This window comes from Mesoplodon mirus, assembly GCF_964341445.2.
Source record: "Mesoplodon mirus genome assembly, chromosome: 7".
Lineage (NCBI taxonomy): Eukaryota > Metazoa > Chordata > Mammalia > Artiodactyla > Ziphiidae > Mesoplodon > Mesoplodon mirus.
This window is the reverse complement of record NC_138983.1, coordinates 94,515,500-94,529,202: the sequence shown is the minus strand read 5'-3', so window position 1 is coordinate 94,529,202 and position 13,703 is coordinate 94,515,500. Positions and strand designations below refer to the sequence as shown.

Here is a 13,703-nt window from a genome sequence, read left to right as displayed (position 1 = left end):
CAGAGAGCGACCTGCTTCAGCAAACGCTCGGGATCCAAGTCAACGAGGGACACGTTTGAAAGTAAACCGGAAAATGCGGGCTGAACCGTTCTGCGGTGGGGGAGGGGCAGAGGGCACGTGGGTCGGGGTGGCGTGCGCTGGGGGGACATTCCACGAGGGCTCTGGCAGGTAGGCAAGAACCGGAAGTTCCTTCCACCTCCCACAGTGGCAACACAATTGGCGTGTGCCTCTTTAGGCAGTTTATAGACTGTTGTTTTGATTCACGGCACCGAGGTTGAACATGACAGTCCCTTCCTTTCACGTCTTTATCCATCAACCTAGGGTTTTTTTGTTTTTTTTTTTTTTGCGGTACGCGGGCCTCTCACTGTTGTGGTCTCTCCCGTTGCGGAGCACATGCTCCGGGCGCGCAGGCTCAGCGGCCATGGCTCACGGTCCCAGCTGATCCGCGGCATGTGGGATCTTCCCAGACCGGGGCACGAACCCGTGTCCCCTGCATCGGCAGGCGGACTCTCAACCACTGCGCCACCAGGGAAGCCCTGGAGCTTTAATAATGAAGGAAAACTTAAATGATTTGCAACCAATAACTTCATACTAGAGGAATGGTGAGGCAAAATATTGTACCCAGGCACTCGAGAAAGGCAGGCTGCCTTGTTGCTTCCTCCCTTTGTTCAGTCATTCAACCAATTATTTACAAGATTCTCACTCATAATTCTGATACAGTATTTGAAGGACTCTTCTCAAGGCCACTGATACAAAAATTGCACTGTGCAAAAATTAGCCAGTCCCAATTCTGCAATCACTTTTGTAATACTTCAAAATCCTACACCCCACAGACAGAGATAATCAAATTAGCCCAAATGTAACTTGGGAAGACCAGTCACAGAAGGGAGTATCTAAAAGTCCTTTGGATCATGATCTGTGACTATTCCTGCACAGAAGGTGGGGGCGGGCATTGACTACTGAGAAAAAACATCTCTGGACATGCATCACAAGCCTCAGAAGACAGTTCCATCTTCCACTCAATCACGAAACATTAAAGAAACGAAGAGATACCATGTTTGTGTCTTGTGGAGTTTTCAAGTCTGCACTTGGAGGCGCTTAGTGCTGTTACATGGGAGGGGTCTTCAGAGGCATCCTGTTGAGTGAGAAATGCTCTAATCTTGCGTTTGACCAGAAAGCGGATCTGATGACTGACGTCTCTTCGGGAAGTTTACAAAGTCAGGTCAGTGAGTCGATCCCGCTACTGTTTTTGTTGTTGTTTTATTGTCAACTGAAATTCTGCAAGATATTATAAAAAAGGAGGGAGGGAAAATAAAATTGTTCCCATACTACCTGTTGAAATTGGCCCAGATGGTCAACTCTTTCTCAAAATTATTTTTTAAAAAACCCCAAAACCGTACAAAGGAAACACCTGTGAACACTGAGAAAAAATATTCTAGTAGAGTAAATGCGTTGGAAAAACTCTAGGAACGGAGTCAGGAGACAGTATCTTAAGAGTGTTTCCCAGGTCTGAAATTCTTTGCTAGCATTGTTCTTTAACGGAAACTTCAGGTGTGCTAGGAAAAAGGACCTACTGTTTTTTGAAAGACATTAACAAGAACCAAGGAACGGCAGTCCAAAGGACATGAAAGTACTTGGCCCAATTTGAGGCCACTGTGCTTACAGCGGAGCTCTCCAGAACTCTTTGTAGCTAAGTGCATGGGTTTCACGAGTGCAATATAAAACTCACGAGTGCACATTTCCCAAGAGCTGGTTTTAAGAAGAGACCGTCACGAAGGTTCCCAGCGAGGAGCGTCGCCAGAGAAGTTCCGCAGCTTGCCCGACCCTCCATTTCTGTCCTCTCCTGCAGAGACCTCCTAGGCCCGCGCACCCCGCGCCTGCACGCCCGCGCACGCCTGTGCACGCCCACTGGGGCGGGGCTCTCGGGCACGCGGACCGCCGTCCTCCGACAGCTCCCGGCGTCTGCTGGGGCAGTTTGCTCCGGAAGACAGGAGCGCATGCGCGAGCGCGGAGGGTGGGGCCCCAATGGCTGTCCGGCGGGGGAGGGGCCTGTCATGGCGGCCTGTAGAGTCAATTCTAGGAATCCTGAGGTAAGGGGTACGGGGACTTTTCACCCCTCAGGTGTCACCGCTCTGCACTGTTGTTCACCCTGTGGGTTATTTGTGCCCTTGTCCATGTAAGGAGACTCCCCACAATGTGGATTCACGCCCCCATAGAGCTCGATTCCCTTGAGATGTTTACCCCAGGATTATCGGCACCACTGGGGAGCCGGCTGCATGAAGGGTTCAGTGATTGCGGGGCCTACAGTGGGGGCTAAATAGTGTGTGCGAGCTATTAAACAGGTGCCGTTCTAGTCTGCGCGTTGTGAAGAGTACAAAAGCTAGAGGGAAGTTCTTGCGAGTTGAAAACCCTCATCTGGTTCCGAAGGTGTAGCTCAGGTGATTGGAAAATGAGTGAAGATGGAAGGAACACACTCATCGTTTCACTAGTGTCTTCCTTCTTATCATAAAAACATCAGTCAACACTTGTGTTCAAACTGCATTCTTTTGTCGGTGATGCGAGCAACTTTGCTGAATGTGGTAATAAACATGTATTTGTAGTCTGGTGTCAAATCATGATTGATTTGCAAGCATAGATGGGGTCTGTACATACTTAATTGGTTGGTGGGAATCTGATAGGTAGTCAAATGTGTGGGTTGGTTTTGTCCGTGGATATTTGTGTTTGAAGGGAGGTCATGCCTGTGTTTTTGTGAGAGTGTGTAAGAGTGAGTGTTGTATTTGGAGGGTGTTGAGATGTGACGCAGGCATACTCAAGGAGTTGGTGGTTAGGTGTTTGTAATTTGGTGTTTGGGGAATATGTTTACATGTGTTTTTTTCACCCATGAATTTGGGGATTTGTGTGTGTCTAATGGTGGATTTGGAAGGATTATCTGCATATGCATAAGGGCAATGTCAGGAAAAGTAGTGGTGTATATTACTTTGGGTGTCCAGTCTGTTAATTTTGTATATTTGGGGAATGTAGGCTGATCATTTGTGTATTCAGGGCATGTTGTATGGTTATGGGGTGTTTGTGGGTGTGCATGTTCAGGAGCTGTGTATGTATATTTGGATGTGTAGAGGGCAAGTCTGTGACTATTTTATGGGGCTGGTGGATGTTGAATGTGTAGGTATGTTGTGTTTGTATGATCCTGTATTCTGCAAGATGGCAGAGTTCATTCTGCGTGAGAGGTTGGGACTATGGGGTTATGTATACGCCAGTAGTGTGGTACTGTATGTGTATTTGGAACAAAGGGCGTATAGGGTGACATTATTGCCTATTTGTAGTGTACTGGGTAATTGTGGTTCTATTTGGGACTTGTGGAGAGTTGTGTGTTCAATGAGTTTGTGTGTGTATTCAAGGGGCATGGCCACTTGGAGGAATATTTGCTGAGGCTGTGCATTTGTAATTTTCAGTAGGAGCTTCTTAGGCTTATGTATTTTGGGAAGTGAGTGTATCTGATAGAGAGGTAGGGTTCTATGTTTCTACAGGGAAGATGGACAATTGCATTTGTATGTATTAGAAATATGTGATACGGGTATTTGTTAGTACTTGCATATGTGTGAGCTGGCTCCTGATAGCTAGGGATAATTTGATATATGGAAGTTGTTTCATAAATGGTTTGCTGGAGATATTTTCATGTATCTTACTTGTGTATTCTAATCCGTGTGCGTGTCCATCATCAGGTGCATGCATTATCAGAGTTTGTTCATAAGGTATGGAGTTGTTAGGAGTATTCAAAGTGTATTTCTTTGGAGAACGCTAGGGTGTCTATACGTGTGTTTGGTAGGAGTAAGAGGTGGTCTGTCTATATATTCAGGGTGAGGGTAGAAATGTATATACACACACACACACACACACACCTATACAGTTTGTATGTTGGAGTAGTGGTGGGGAGCTTGTATTCTGGAGAGGTAGCATAATGTATAGTGTTTGGGAGGGGATCCATATGTTCAGGGGTTAGGAATATTTGCATGTGTGTGTCCATAGGTGTGTGAGAATTGTGTATGTATCTTAGTAAGACTGCAGAGGTTGTCGGTGTTTTTCTGTTTTGAATGTGTCTGAGCATTTGGGGTGTATACTCATGAGTAGTTTGTGGATGTGTGTATTTGTGATTTGTGAGTGTAGCAGGAGGCTTCGAGTCCTCTATGTGTCTATTTCAAAATGTAATGCCTGAAGAATTTAGTGGTGTTGCTTGTATGTGTGTTCTCAGTATTAGTGAGGTGGACTTACATGTACAGTTGACCCAAACATGGGTTTCAACCACACGGGTCCACGTATAGTGGATTTCTTTTTCAGTAACTACTACAGGACTACTACAGGATCCATGGATGCAGAGCCACTGCATGGAGGGTTGGCGCCCTAACCCCCAAGTTGTTCAAGGGTCAGCTGTATTTGATAAGTATAGATTATTTGTGCCTGTGTGTGTTTTTGAGTTCCTGGGGCTTCTGGGGTATGTATTCTGTGGGATGTGAGAGTTTAGTTTGTGTGTTTGGAAACCAGTGGGCTGTGTAGGTTATGTGTGTGTGCAGGAATCCTGCAGTATATGTATTTTAGGGCTGTGGGATTGCATATGGGTCTTTTTTGGGGTTGCACATGAGACAGTTGTGTACTTGGTGACCCTGTGTGCTTAGGTACTCAGTGTGTACATCTGGATGGCATATTGGTTGCACATGTTTGTTTTCAGGCCCATGTTGTGTGTGTATATATAGTTGTGAGAGTGGAATGTGAATATTCAGGGTGAGTAAGGTTTCATCTGTAAAAATTTAGGTAGTAAGAGGTGGTCTGTTTGTGTATTTATTCAGGGTGAGGGTGTGTGTTCAGGATATATATATATATATATATATATATATATATATATATATATATATATATATATATATACAAACACAAATGTATATGTGGTATCCTTTTGGTTATATATCTGTGGTGGGAGTTGAGAGTTCTCCTTGGGGTGTAAGTGGATTCTGTGCACATATTCACAGGAAAAGTTATGGGATGTGCTGGAACTGGTTCATACTGTCTTGGGAGAGTCAATGGTGCATATCTCTTCCCATCTGTGTGTTTAGTGATGTCAGGTGGGTAGCTTGAAATTGGTCATGCTGGGAATATTTATACCATGTAGATACCATAAGTGAAGTCTTTCCCGCCTTTCTCGGAGAGCTTTTTATCAAGCACTTAGCAGCGTACCACTGATGTGCGTGTTTGGATTGTGTATGAATGAAGCAAGAATATTTGGGCATCGGTGGGTATGTATGGGACACTCATGTGAATTGTGAGTGGGGCTTCTGGGGCTATGGGCCCTTGTATATGTGCATTGACCCTGGTAATTGTGAATCATTGCATTGCTCCTATCAGGTTGGTCTGTTCTTTAGGGCCAGAGAATCCCCATAAATGTTGTTGATTCCCAGTAGAAATCATGCAGATGGATACAGGGGTGTCTGTACCTTAGGCAGGTGGACACTCCTTCAGCATTTGTGTGGTCCTAGCGTCTGGGTCCCTAGAAGGGGGCGCCTGGCGGACAGATGGCCATGCAGAGCAGAACCTTCACAGGTGTGTTGTTGGCATGACAGGCAGCAATCAGAAAGTCATGGGGCTTCCTGGATAGGAGGTCAGGTGACCAAGGGTTCTCCCAGGAAAACCCCCTGAGAATCAGTTGGACAGCTACAGGCATTCCTGGCTCTTCTGTGGCACAGCGGACGTGCAAGGACACCCTCCACATGGGGTCCAGAGCCATGTGTCCCTGAGCCCAACTGCCCCAGGGTGGTGGGAACTGTTGCATATCAGGCTGGTCAACTGTATCACTAGGTCTCAACCAACCTGTCTCATGGAAACCTAAGTCCTCACGGATAGGCAGGACCTCTAGGGATCACTGAGCTGACAAGGACAGAGGTAGGGAGGCTTTGTCACTGAGGGAGAGTTGGGGACTGAGACCTGGAGAGCCTGGGGAGTCCCACTCTGAGGAGATGTGGCTCTGATGTTCCCAAACCCTTTAGACATGTTCTCTGTTCTTTTCTGAAGGCTCAAGATGCTTCTAGCAGTGGGAAGCTTATCTCAGTTTCATGTTTCTCTGATAGGATGAACTGACCCTTTTATTCACTCTTCCACATCGAGCTGCAAACCCATCAGAGGGAACCATGTGATCGTTGTAGCCACCAGCTGACCCCACAGCCACCTTGTGCCTCCCTTGGACCCACCCAAGCATTTCTGAGCCTTCTTTATGGTGAGTCTTGTGGCCTTTTCTCCCTCATTGTGACTCCTCCTGCCAATAAAACATGCTGTGAATGTTAACAAAAGGAAACCTGCACTAGAATTGGAGTCTGGAAGGCCCGTAGAGGGAGCTCTCATGCTGTGCCACTCATCATCAATTACCCCAACAGGAAGAGGTCATTTACTGACCCCAAAGAGGAAGTGCAACCACTTTACTACCCCAGCTGGAGGAGGGAAGACTTCCTTCCTGGCCAGCAACAAGAAATAGAAAATAGAAATAGCTAATAGAAAATTCCGCAGTTTAGCCAATGAGACGCCGTTGTCACCTGAAGTTTTACTTTCCTCCAGTGAACTTCCATTTTTTCCCTTGATGATGACTTTCTTTCCTTGTCCCACCCTCCTTACTATACAAGTCTTCTGGGACTTCCCTTGTGGTCCATCAGCCAAGACTCCGCGCTTCCAGTGCACGGGTTTGATCCCTGGTCGGGGAACTAAGATTTCCACATGCCATGTGGCATGGCCAAAAAAAGAGAAAGCCTTCCATGTTGTGTAACCCGTTGGAGTATCTCCCTTTCTATCAGATGAGATACTGCCTGATTCATGAATCGTTTAATAAGGCCAATTTATTCAAAATTCAAAGTAAATCTTCCAATTTACTCAGTTAAATTTTGTTTTTTAATACATTGGGGGCATGCAGAGGTGGCCACTAACAGTTTAATATGTATCCCTCCAGAAATGTTCTGTATAAAAATATGTATGTGCACTTTTCTAAAATCCACTCTTATGATTGCTACTGCTAACAAGATGATTTTATGATTAAATGCTTATCTTTTTAAAAAGAAAAAGGTAAATATATTGGTGGCAGTGATGGGATCTGAAGCAAATTTCTGATTAACATTTTGGGACAAGGAGAAACAGGTGTGGTGCCCACAACTCCTTTGAGTTCACTGTCTTTCTTGCCATTCCTGAAGGTTGTTGGTAAGCTCCTCTTGGTTTGAGCTCCATTCTCTTTGCGTTTGTGCTCCCAATCTAACTGGCTTTCCTTTACAGGGCAGGTCAGTTTGGCTGGTAGAGGATTCTCCTTGAGGCCAAACCCCTAGCCTTTCAGATGGAAATTCCCAGGACACAGTAACATCTCTTGGTTATTGCCAGTATATTTTTGAGTGGTAAACCGTAGCCCCTAATTTTGTTCCCTGGATTCCACACTGGGCACTGCTGACAGTGTAGTCTGCACTTGCCCATCTGTTTGGAATCAGCCCCCAGTTTCCATGCTTGGAGCTGTTGGTGGTGGCTATAGTTCTCCATTTTGTTTGGAATCAGTTTGCAGTCCCCCTTCCTTGGGATTTGCCGTTTGGATCTTTTTCCTCAGTCCAAGGATCCCTGGGAATCGGTGGTGGTGCATACCAGGCCTTCTTTTGTCCAGGACATAGTAACATCTCTTTGTTACTGCTGATATATTAAGGCGCAGGTTTTTTGTGTGTTCTTTTGGGTTGACAAAGGCTAGCTAAGGAAATGAGATCCTTTATCGCCAAAGAGTTGAGAATGCCAGCTTCTGGCACACCTGCTTATTTTATATTTAAGAACTATGGTCCTGGAGGTTGTAGATATTTAGAAAGATGGAAAAATTATACTAATATTGATCTAGAATTACAGTGGTCATTGTGGGGCATGTTCCAGTTAGACAAGATTGTACATTTAAGGAAAACACTAGAGAGCAAGGGTTCACAGATTGCACAGGGAGAATGAGATGCCTGCTTTACTTGGTATGTAAAAGTTTACAGACGGTTTCAAGATTCCAAAATAGCTTCGTTGAGAGACTTAGAACAAAAAGCTAATGAAAAATTAAAGAGACAAAAGGTACCTGAAACAAAAGACCATAGGACGGATGTGACTGCAGATTTAACTCCTACTGTCCCCCCCTTTCCTTTTTCACCTGAGTACTCTTGTTTTACTCATTTTCTGTCTGAAATACTTTTCTATTCCAAAAAGAATATTTAACAATTGCCATTTAAAGTAAAACTACCTGAGATTGCAGGTGAGCCCCCTCAGGTGTCCTTTACCCCTTGGTCAAAGACTGAACTGAGAGCTGTAGTCAAAGAATTCTCTAAACCTTGGAGGAACCCCCAACATTTTTTAAAGACTTCAGAGTCACTGTCAGGGCGTATGTCCCCAAACTGCTAGATCTTTATCCACTTGTACACATGTTGGTAGGACTGGGGGAAGCCCCAGAATGGATGTGGGAAGCAAAATGACATAATCCCTAGGATGATATTCAAGATCCTCAACCTAAAAAGGCTTGCAGAATAACAACTAACCTTTTATAAGCTATTCCTAAAATCTTCCCTGCTCACACTTGGTCTATTATTAATTGGCCTAATAATGATTGATGTATTATTCACTTGTACAAACAAAAGAGGGGTGAATCTGTGGAAGACTTTAGAGCCAGTTTGGAAGCTCTCTTTTTACAGCAGTTGGTGTTCCAAGGAATAAAAAGGCCACTCAGCCTGCTTTAACTGCCCTCTTTGTAAGTGGATTATCTTCTGAGATTAGTGGATTGATAAAAGGGCAGAAAAGAGGGTGGGAGGCTATAGGCCTGACTGAACTCGTGACTATAGCTGAGCATTTTGAAAGGACCTTGGAGCAAGATCACAAACAGAAATCCACCAAGCTCATAGCCTTACAGTTACAACAGCTCTAAGGCAAGGGACACAAAATGACACCTGGGCCTCCCCCATTACAACCTCCTAGGGGTCCATGATCAATTTGATGACCCAAAGTTGATGTTTCATTTGTAATCAGTGAGGACACTGGAAAAAGAGGTGTCCTCAAAAGTCCTATGCAAACTCTTCACAATTGCTCTCATATCTGTCTCAAAGGGAGGGCCCCCCGTGACCCTCTCGCCTAGTTGGCAGAACTCCAGAGGTTCTCTGGTAAACTATTACCAGCAATGACCTTAAACAGCCCAGAGGAAAATATAATGAAAAACGGCCAAATTTTAGTTGATACTGGAGCTATGCTTTCTACTTTAAACCCCACTCTCATATTTTACTTTGAAATCTACATTAAACTCTAACCCTAACTGTAAACATAATTACCTAACTGTTCAACACCCTACCCCTAGCCCTAACCAGAGCTGTGCTTTCTACTCTAAATCCCACCCTCAAAGAACAACAGGTCCCTCTGAGTAAAGAGGATGTTTCCATAGTGGGAGTACCTAATACAGTTCAGAGAGAATTTTTTATCTCAACCAAGATTCCTTTCTGCTATGCAGTATAGCCCCAGTTAATCTACTCAGTAGAGATCTCTTTTCTAACTTCAAAGGGCCAGTACATTTTGCCTCCAGTGGAGATCTCACCTTAAAATTTCCTGATCAACGTGAACCTGATCAGTTATGTTCCTTACAATCTGTCCTGGACCTAAAAGCGGAAGTTCAACAAAAGTTCCCTAATTGGATGGAGATGCCTGCAAATTTGGGGGCTACTTCTGACAGTGTTAACACGAGAAGAATAAAAAAATGCAAACCTATAAAGATTCAGATAGATGTAGCTAAGCCTCTCCCTAGGTTTCCTCAACAGCTATTAAAGCCTGCGGTCATACAAGGTCCCATAGCTATTGTAGAAGACCTAATTGCCCAGGAGGTAATCATTCCTGTACTCGTCCCTGCAGCATGCCAATCTTGCCTGGTTGGAAACCTGGCAGGATGGCCATTTGTCCAGGACTTGGGAGCTGTTAATAAAAATAGTTTTTCCCTGTTTTCCTGTTGTTCCAAACCTAGCCACCCTTGTGTCACAAGCTTGAACTGACTTGAAATGGTTTACAGTTGGAGACCTTTGTTCACCTTTCTTCAGCATCCCGGAGACCCAACAGCCAATATCTACATGCCTTTACTTGGAACAATCAACAATATACCTGCACTTTTATGCCTCGAGGGTTCACTGGGACTCCTTCTTTTTTCCTCCCAAGTACTTCACCAAGATTTAAGTACCCTCTAGTTCCCTGAGAAATCAGCCTTTTTACCATATGGAGATAACCTCCTGCTGTACTCAGCTACTGTAAAGGTTCCATAAGGCATTCATAAAAGATTCCATTTATTTGCTGCAACAGTTAGCTGAGAAAGAACACAAAGGAAAAATTACAATTATCCGTAGACGCTGTTCATTACCTAGGACGTAATCTAAGCACTGAAGGAACTCCGCTATCTCCAGAGAGAATTAGGCTGATACAGGAACTTCCTAGACTCACAACTAAGTGCTAGCATTGTGGATTTCTAGGTTTAGCTGGTTATTGCAAGCTCTAGGTTCCAAATTTTTCTGTTACCTCTTCCACTCTGTGAACTTATTAAAGATTTGGTTCCTGAAGCCTTTGCTTGGGAAGATAAACACAAGCAGGTTTTTATAAGGCTAAAACAAGCAGTGCAGGAGCTGCCTGCCTTAGGGTTACCCAAATGATCAGGTTCAGGTTGATCCGGAAACTTTTTTTTTTTTTTTTTTTTTTTTGCAGTACGCGGGCCTCTCACTGTTGTGGCCTCTCCCGTTGCGGAGCACAGGCTCCGGACACGCAGGCTCAGCGGCCATGGCTCACGGGCCCAGCCGCTCTGCGGCATGTGGGATCTTCCCGGACCGGGGCACGAACCCGTGTCCCCTGCATCGGCAGGTGAACTGTCAACCACTGCGCCACCTGGGAAGCCCGATCCGGATACTTTAATGTGAGATCTCCACTGGAGGCAAAGTATATTAGCCCTTTTAAGTTCGAAAAGAGATCTCTACTTAATAGATTAACTTTAGGTTATTCAAAACCTTTTACTTTATTTGTGCATGAAAGGCATAATCAGGCCGTGCAGAACTGTGTGAGCATGGTAGTAAACACAGGCCCATTGCCTGTTATAGCATACAACTTGATTCAGTTGCTTTTGCCCGTCTCAGGTGTCTTAAGGTTATAGCCACAACTGCAAATTTAGTGGAAGCCTTGGCAGATTTGACTCTAGAAAATGAAGTTTATTTGCAAACTCCACACCTTGTCCACAGTCTTCTTAACGCTGAATTGACAACATTTCTCTGCAAGTATCACTAGATTAACTTCCTGTGAAATCCTGCTTTCACCACCTCATCTTTAAACGTCACAACGTTCTCAATCCTGCTACACTACTACCTCTGTCTCACAAAGGTGAGGGCCGTGACTGCCAGGTAACAGTGTCCCATGGGAATTCCCTGGTAGTCCATTGGTTAGGACTCCGAGCTTCCACTGCAGGGAGCGCGGGTTGGATCTCTGGTCGAGGAACTACGATCCCACGAGCCACATGGCACGGCCCAAAACAAAAACAAAACAAACAGAAAACAGTGTCCCGTTTTGTGAGTAAAGATGTTACCAAGTAAAGATGTCCTGAGTAAAGATGTTACCAAGTCCAAGCTTGCTCTGCTTGCCGCACGACAGGCCATAAATCGGAGATGAGGTGTTGAGGCAAGGAATATGAGTTTATTCAGAAAGCCAGCAGACCGAGAAGATGGCAGAGTAAAGTCTCAAAATAACCATCTTATCGGGGTTTGGGTGCCAGTTTCTTTTATAATACAGAGATGGGGAGGAGATGAGGAGGTAAAGTAAGAAGGCCATAAGTTTTGCGAATAGCCCCTGGAATGGCCAGCCTCGGGGAGGAGATGTGTTAATTTCTTCTTAATTGTAGCCATCCACAGGTGGAAGGAGTCCATATGTTTCCCTGAACAAAGGCACTTTGGTTTAACATTCAGACAGAGGGACAGGGTTCCCCGAGGCAGGCCATTATGTACAGGTACAGACAGTATCCTTTTAGTGAACAAAAGCAGCAGAAGGCAAAGGTTAAAGTAAAAGGAACAGATCCAATGTGGAGTCCGATATGGCTCTTCCCTGTTACAATTCCCTACTGTCAATGTCCATTCCACAGTCTTGTGGATAAAAGGGGGTGACGGCCCTTCTAATTGCTTCATCAGATGGATCTTTCCGGGAGTGTCCACCATTGGTGCCAGTGTTCCAAACGTTGGGTTTTTGTTTTTTTTTGTTCCTCTCTGGAAAGTGTGTCCTTTACACCTGTAGCCTTAAAAAAATATTCTCAGCCTAAAAGTTGAGAGTTACGATCTCTTTGATGGGAACTTTGAGGGCTTCAAGCCTGGGAGGCAGCATCTCAAGTTAAGGAATTCAGCACTTTTCTATGGACGGGAAGATGCAAGAGTCTGGGCTCACTGAAGTCATTCATTTGATATGTGCCTCAGCTCTCCGGGGCCTGTATCCTATATTCTCATATCCTGAGTTTCGTCAGGGCTCACCGGCTCACGTTGGGGGGCTGCAGTCGCTAATGACTGATGTGTCAGGAAATATTCCATTTCTCAGATCCTCTTCTCTTGGTCAGGATTTTGACCCATATTTGGGAGACATTTCAGGATCAAATTTTGTCCCACAGCGCTGGGAGGCTCATCCCTGGTCAGGGGAGAATTCTTGATATGCCACTCCAGGTGCTAGTCTTTGGATTAGGCCCTATTGCTAATTAAAGATCTTCTGGATCCTCTATCTAATTATGATCCAGGAGACATTTTCCCTTGTTGCTTCCTCCTGTACCTAGAATCACACTATTACAATTATTTCATGTTATAAATGTGGTCTATTTCCTCAAGATGTTTAGCCATTGAAGTATTGTTGGAGGCCTGGTTCCATACTGGGCACTGTAAGAGACACCAATCTTATAAAGTAGACAGGATATAAGTAATGCAGCTAGTAACGTTAACAAAGACACAGTACAGCAGGGAGACACAAAGAGCAAACAATCTGGAAACAAAGAACAATGATCAGTATAACTACTTGTAATCCAATTGCAATAGCGAGTGACCAGAGGTACCCTAACTGATTTAGTGAGCCATCCGCTGTTTCAGTGTACCAGCGGTGCGGACTTAGACGTGCATGGCTTAATCTTGGAGACAAGCATATGCTACTGGCAGGATCACCCAGGTAGAGAGAAAAAGATAAATGTTTCAATTCTGCTTACAAGGGTATAATTTAACAAATGACTGTAAATCATAATGAGTTTAAGGGGAGCGTTTTGCTTACACCTGGAAAACACAGATTGAAAACAGTCATTTTTCAGATAGAAACCATAAAAATTTATAACCATAATTATAACCAAAATTATAACCAAAATTATAACCCTTTTACCCAGGCATGTGCAACTAATCGTTTTTGTTAACAGCTTTATGAAGCCATCAGGTTTCCCATTAGAATTCTTCAAGTTCTTACCCAGTTCACCTTTATGGTTTGAAAATCAGAAACTTGTATTTATGCAAAGGTCCTTTCTATAAATCTTGTTGAAGAGGAAGCATTTTTGCAAAGGCATCAGAGTGAAACCATGACTGTGTACAATGGTGAAAGACTTAAGAAGGCACGTGTAAATCTGATTACAGTGCAATTGAGAAAGTAACGTGGTTACTGCGGTGACATGC

The 13,703-nt window shown here is 44.4% G+C and overlaps 1 protein-coding gene and 1 pseudogene across 5 annotated transcripts in view; both read left to right on the top strand.

Moving 5' to 3' along the window:
• Positions 1-13,703, top strand: part of LOC309808885 (centrosomal protein of 78 kDa-like) — a 525,691-nt pseudogene that overhangs the window by 128,000 nt on the left and 383,988 nt on the right. The window lies entirely within an intron of this gene.
• The window catches only part of LOC309807663 (uncharacterized protein), a 149,528-nt gene that overhangs the window by 134,432 nt on the left and 1,393 nt on the right, over positions 1-13,703 (top strand). The window contains exons 5-6 of one of the 4 annotated variants that reach the window (XR_014294609.1): positions 6,114-6,259; positions 11,271-11,409. The gene's annotated coding sequence lies outside the window, so the exon portion shown is untranslated. Of the gene's footprint in view, positions 1-6,113; positions 6,260-7,086; positions 9,317-11,168; positions 11,410-13,703 lie in introns of those variants that run through there. The other 3 variants (XR_014294610.1, XR_014294611.1, XR_014294608.1) reach the window with 3 other exon arrangements.